This window comes from Zeugodacus cucurbitae, chromosome 2 (assembly GCF_028554725.1).
Source record: "Zeugodacus cucurbitae isolate PBARC_wt_2022May chromosome 2, idZeuCucr1.2, whole genome shotgun sequence".
Lineage (NCBI taxonomy): Eukaryota > Metazoa > Arthropoda > Insecta > Diptera > Tephritidae > Zeugodacus > Zeugodacus cucurbitae.
Window position 1 is genome coordinate 86,585,679 of NC_071667.1, and position 6,557 is coordinate 86,592,235.

A 6,557-nucleotide genomic window follows, 5' to 3' on the forward strand; every position below is an offset into this window, starting at 1 on the left:
TAAATCAATGTAAAGTATTTGAAGTGCTTGATATTCAGTAGGCTCATCCCAAGCCCGGGCTTCTTATTCGAAAATTTTACAAACTCACCAGCTGCGTACTGCTTGATCTGTTAACCAAATCGCTGTCTCTCGCTGATATCCTCTGGCACCGTTACACTACCAAGCGCTGCATCACTTGTCACCTACGCTTGCTCTAGTCTTCTCCAGCTCACTTTAGGTGTTTCACTATGGACCCACCAACTCAACTGCAAGCTCATGTTATGCATGTACGAGTATGTATGTGTGTGAGCGCACTTGACATTTATTGTTCACCTGCGAAGTGTTTCCACCAGCGCCGCTACATTGTCTTCACACCTCTTTACACATGTGTGGCTATTCTGGGGAATATGTATGTATGTGTATTGCTGATGTATTTATTTACTTTAAAGTCTTTCGCTTTATTTTATTTTTTTTATTTTTTCAATTTTGTTGTTTTTGTTTTCATGCCGCGCGTTGTCAGCCTCCTGCGTGCTGTCCCTCCAACGTGTTAATGCCAGTGAAATTGGCTGTGTCGCGTCAATGCGGTGGCGATGAGCTTTCACTTTTTGTTGAAACTTTTTTCAACTGTTTTCAATAACGGCTTTTCGTTCGGTTCGGTTTGGTTGCGAAAGGTTTTAATAATCATCAACGCTTAACAAAGTGTCTGCGGTTGTGACGCGTCTCGCGGGGCGAGCGAGCTTGCACTACATATGTTTTGTCGTTCACTTCACCGTTATTTGCTTTTCAGTTGCTTTGTTGTGTTCCTAAAGCCTATGTCTGTTGTTGTTGTTTTTGTTTTGTTGAAAAATCGAAAACAATTAAATTTGTTATTAACACTGAACTTGTGCATCGCAGAGTGGCGCGCACACACGACCTCGGAGTTCTACATTTTTTCTACTTTCACACACACACACCGACTCACTCACACGCATAGGCTCGCATGTAGACGCCCACACAACTATCGGTGTGCGAGTATGCATAAAAAACCTACTCACGTCTGAGCGCGCGCAAAAACGCGACCGACACACTTGCAAGAAGACCAAAGGCGCACAAATACAAAACGCGTAAGGCAGCCCCACATTCGAGTGCGAGCTCGAGTTTTCCATGCTGTACGAGTGGTTTATGGTTGGAAGAATATATGGATTTTTCTGTGTCCAAAATCCCGCTTTCGCTTAAAGCTTTTTCTAACAGTACAAATGAAAATCCCTATATCTACTGGTTTGTGATTCGTGCTGTAATCGGATGTACCGTTAGTTCTGGTCTTCATCATTTGCCCATCTCTAAACAACCGCTATTCCGCTTTGTTGTTAACAACAGGAGTTCAGTTAGTAATAATACCGTTTCTTTGCTGGTGGTGCGCGCGTATGCAAACTGCGGCACTCGCCAAGCAGTGAAACGTGTGAAAGCGTGAAAGGGTATAAAAAATCGATCGGTGGCGTTGTCGTTTTATCGTCTTGCTCTGTTCTTTTTCTATGTTACCACCACATGTTTTTGCTTTAATTGTGTTTGTGTTGTTGTTGCTGCTATGCGCGTGCACTACCGCATTTTAAGTTGTCAATGTAGTAGTATTAGCAATGTTCCGTTATTCTACCAAAGGACACGGCAGGCAGCGACACGCGCTGATTTGAACACATAAATATTATTATTTTTTATTTTTGCTTCTATTTTGCCGTAATGCGGAATGTACTGTTATAACATAGACATCAAGTAACGGTTTGTAAGTGTTTGCATTTTTTATTATTGTATCAAACTGTTTTTGTAGATTTTCTGCGACTCACTTTATTTATTATTTTGTTTGTTATTATTTTTGCTTTCATCCTTGCTTCGCTTTTTATTTAACGCCAGCTTCAGTGCGAGGTTTCGAGGCTGTCACGCACCGCTGCCCATCATGTTTCAACGCCAACGATTTGTGGGCCCTAGAGCATGCCTTCACACACATACATGCACACACATTCAAACCCATATATATACATACATAAATATTATATATACATATATCTATGCGAGTACATCAATCTCCCTTATGCTCCTACCTCCAATTTGTTCCGGAACTTTGACTGCCTTCTTCTAGCCTTTGGAATTTAGTCATAGTCATTTTTTATATTTTCCCTCTCTTCGTATATTATTTTTTCGATTAAAATGTGCGAAAACAGCCAAGCATTTTAACACTTAGAGATTCACTTTTAGCAATTGTTCCATTGCCTTCCGCTATTTTCGAGTTTTTGGCGTGATTCTTCCGTTGACAAAATCTATCTTCCTCAGAAGTTGAACAAATGTTGTTATTATTGGCCTAGAGACGCTAATATTAATCGTTTTTGTTGTTGTTATTGTTGTTATGTATGAAGTCATAGCCGTAGTAATGTGAGTAAAGGATTTAGCGGATAATTATAGCTTACACATAAACACATACACACACACACATTAACTTTGGCGTGCCAGTTGAGCACCGCACATACATACACAGGCAAGCACACACACATCCATACATACAATTAAATACTAAATATATGCTGGCATAAATATTCAATTTTTGGAGGCACGTCGTTGATTTTGTTGTTGCTTGTTGCTTTTGGCCGTTTTTTGTGTTTGCCTTGCCTGTTTCAATTATTTCCCGTTACTATGGCATCGACTTTTGGTGGCGGGAGTGGGGGCTGTGTGGCTAATACGTGCCTCACATACTTATTTATTTGCTCAGATAAACATTGGAGCCTAGCATAGGCAGTTGCCAGCAAACGTATGTTCTACTTGAATTTAAGCTGCTGCATCTGACATTTTCTACGAGATTGTTGATTACCAGGCGGATAATAGACACACACACGCAAACAAACACACAACAACGCGGTAATGCGGAATGCACTTGAACCGACGCGTAACTTTTGTTAGCGACATGCGTTTTACTAGAACATCACCAAATGTGAAGCCAGATGTGAATATGTTGTGTTTTTGTTGTTGCTGCTGTAGTCAACTTTAAACACATAATCTCATCATCAGTGACTTACACTCATTCACTCACACTTGCACTTGCCCTTTGACACATTGGCGTGTGCGATTTGCGAACCGTTCACTTCGATATCCTGTTGACGACTGAATTCGCCCGGCCGCCGTTGCGACTGCTATCCTGTTGCCCATTCGTTATGTATACTGCCGACTGGCTATAAGTACCTGTTTGTATGTGTGCATGTGACTGGCATACATTGTCACAATTGTATTCAAAATGTTGCTTACACATTGTTTGTTTGTTGGTGTGTTTGTCTCCCTTGCGGTTGTTGGTATTTATTGCCGACACACACACAACCAGACACTCATTCACAAAATAGCGGAAAACTGCTCACGTGAGTATATGTGTTGTTGCGGCGAATTGGGAGTCGTCTTTTAGGCGCATGACCTGTGGCAAGCGCGGCACTCGTGAGAGCGGTGAGCACAGTCAGTTATCGATAGAAAGTCGGTTAGTTTGAAATTTTGAACGCGATTATGAATTGAATTCGCAGGGTTGCATTTCATGGGGCAAAATTATTGGAAATACCCATCATTTGAAGACGGAAGTGGTGTACATCTCTCCAGTAAGAGCGAAATCGTGAACCTTCATTTTTAATGCCAACAGTAGTAGTTGAAATTCGGTTACTTCCGAGAATTGTTCACTAGAACTGCCATTCGACAGCTGTAAATTCTGATAAAAAAAAAACATTTGTAATGGTACTTATAAGGATCTGTTTGGATTACCGTTTGCATAGCTTGTAATAGTTAATACCTCCTTTAAAATACAACAGTGCCACAAAAGTTATGAAACACAGCTTCTAAGAAGACCGTTATAACACAGGTTCGTAGGTAAGTATTGTGAATGTACAGTACTCTACGCTCTCATAAAACACCGCTCTCTCACCTTTGCTGGAGTCTCTGAATATGACAGTAGACACTTGCCGGTAGCTCCAGGCATTTGCTCCGCTATTACACCGCTTTTCAGCACCTTTCAACAAAACGTGCCACAAATACAAGAGGTTAAAAACTGTGTGTCAGCAATAGAACATTTAGAAATGAGTGCATTAGAATAAATATTTTAAAATTTTCTTTATTGTATAGGGAAAAAGGAGAATAATGAAAATCTAATTTAATAGATGTTGCTTAGTCAATACATTGCCCCCTCAAAGAAAGATTATTTGGGCAGATACTCGTATGTTGTGTTTGCATGCAAGGATTGTGTCAATATTTTGCTTTGATGTGGTCGGAGCGTCAGTTTGCGAGAGCACATAGCGGAGCTGCGCACTGGTACGCGTATGGGTTGGGAGGGCGCCCTTACTGCCGTCACTTCGGGGTGTATTTACATGTGATGTAATAAGAAAAAACAGCTGGAGTCCTTGGCAACACGTGAAAGGAGCTGCAGATGTCGCCCCAAAATGTATGTTAGTTGTTGTTGTAGTTGTTGCGATTACTTTTAAGCTTGTTATTGCAGTTGAACTACTTTTGTGTTTGTTTCGCTGACTTTGTTTGCGTTTTGGTTGGAGTATCTCAGCTGCTTATACTTGCAATTCTGTGGCTATTCGCGCTGAAACTTGAAAAGGATTTATGCAGTTTATAGAGAGTTGAGTTGGTCTTTATTTGTAGTGAAGTAGTATTAAGTAACTCGATTTCAAAATGTTGCACGGAGGTCGAATTACACTTACAGTTTAGCATTTTTGAATGAGGTTGTTAAAAACCTGATCAATAAAAGTATTCGTAATGTCTTATGCTGATTTACGAGGATCTCAAAGTGGAAGCTCTCCTTAGATTTCTATTATTAAAATTGGAAGATTAGTCGTAGGACGATACCTAACTGACGATATTGATGTTATTCATATACGCTTCACATAGCTCTCAAATATATTTGATGTATTGATTCATAGCTCTCCTAGAACCTCCCGTTTATCTAAAATATGGGCGAAATCGGACGCAACCACGCCCACCTGTGCTATATCGGGTTTTTATCGCTACTAGCTAATTTATCACAAATAGTACTCCCTGTGGTAACATTAACTAAGAAATGGTCTAAAACGATTCCCTACCACCAATGCATATTTTCTTAAACGATCTCCTAACATTTTTTATTATTTTAGTATATATATATTTTGGTATATTTTAAGTTGTGTCTTTTGTGCTTTCCATGTTTGGAATAATAAACGGTATGTTAATTAACAAATCAGCGAAATCTATTTTGTTTCTTGTCAAAGCTCAAAACGCGAAACATCAAAGGCTGCCACCCGATTTGCTACTCCGGCATAATTGCTACGAATCAGTGGGGTCTAACTCCTTCCGCTTCCACGCGGCTATCTTTGATATACCCATACACTTTGAATATTTTTAGACGCACAATTGTTCCCTCTTTCCCTGATTTTGACTGTACTTTGATGTGTTTTGTGGCATCCAAATCTTTTTTTACAATTCTACTTTGTTTTGTTGGCCCGCAATTGATTTTGTGCTGGCATTCTTTCATCTTAAGTGACTTCCGCACTCACCCAAGAGAGCGAATGTGTCATATTTCATTGTTTTCTTCCCTATTGTTTCCCATGACCCTTGACTTTGATTGGCTTTATGGAATTCTATTGCCAAAAGTAATTGCTCCGTTCGCCATCTAAGACTCTATAAACATAGATACCCGTAGATATGTATGTATATATATATGTATATGGCGTATTGTATTTCTTCTCTGCCGACAGCTGACATCTGCTTCTATTTAATGAGGCAAATTCGTTGTGCCTTATTCCCTAGCTTGCTCCGGTCGATATGATTGTCTTTTTACCGAAATCGTTCCGATTGTAATCAATCATACTTAAATTATGATTTTTATCTTTGCAGAAAAAATAAAATAAAACAACTCTAGTTAGAGAATTGTATTTATATAATTTTGTGTTTATTATTTTTTTTAATTTGAACCAAATGAGAAGGTTATTGCAGCAACACATCTACATCACCACACCTTCAGAATACGCATATTTCAGATGAGTTAAATAGTTGAAGCACCGCCAGTCCAGTGTATCGAACTAAAATTTTCAAAAAAATTATTATTTTCCTTGTAGTACTTCTTCCTTTCTAATATATCGGAATGGTATATAATTATTAATAATCAACAATCATTAAATAATCAGTATTGACTCGCGTGTCTAGATAAAAAATAAATATTTGAGTACCCAGATACTCCTATTCGCTATGAACATATCTGTCGTTCGTCGAGATACGATCTAACGAACGATTATGAGCCAAGTAGTTGGATTGATTCGACAACTTTAAGCTCCAAAATAAAATTGGATAAAGGAAAAATCAAATTAAAACAGATTTAATTGCTGCCTGACTCATCACTAACATTCTGACCAAGATTCTAAGCATTTCTTATAAAGCAATCAATTTATGATAATCTCAGATTTTTTATCAGTCAATTTCATCTTCAAATGTACGTATGTATATAGCCGAGCAGTGAGTATTTCCTATTGAGTACTCGGTGCCTGATTTATGAAAATGAAATGGAAAATGTGTCAAGGCTCCATTATAAAGAATAGAAGAATATGTAGGCT

The 6,557-nt window shown here is 38.8% G+C and overlaps 1 protein-coding gene across 2 annotated transcripts in view; it reads right to left on the reverse strand.

Annotated features, from left to right (window-relative positions):
* Positions 1-3,097, reverse strand: part of LOC105214389 (octopamine receptor beta-3R) — a 65,037-nt gene extending 61,940 nt beyond the window's left edge. For both annotated transcript variants that reach the window (XM_029041739.2, XM_011187773.3), the window contains exons 1-2: positions 3,018-3,097; positions 89-795 (exon numbers count right to left, since the gene is read on the reverse strand). The gene's annotated coding sequence lies outside the window, so the exon portion shown is untranslated. The remainder of the gene's footprint in view (positions 1-88; positions 796-3,017) is intronic.
* Positions 3,098-6,557: the final 3,460 nt, after the last annotated feature.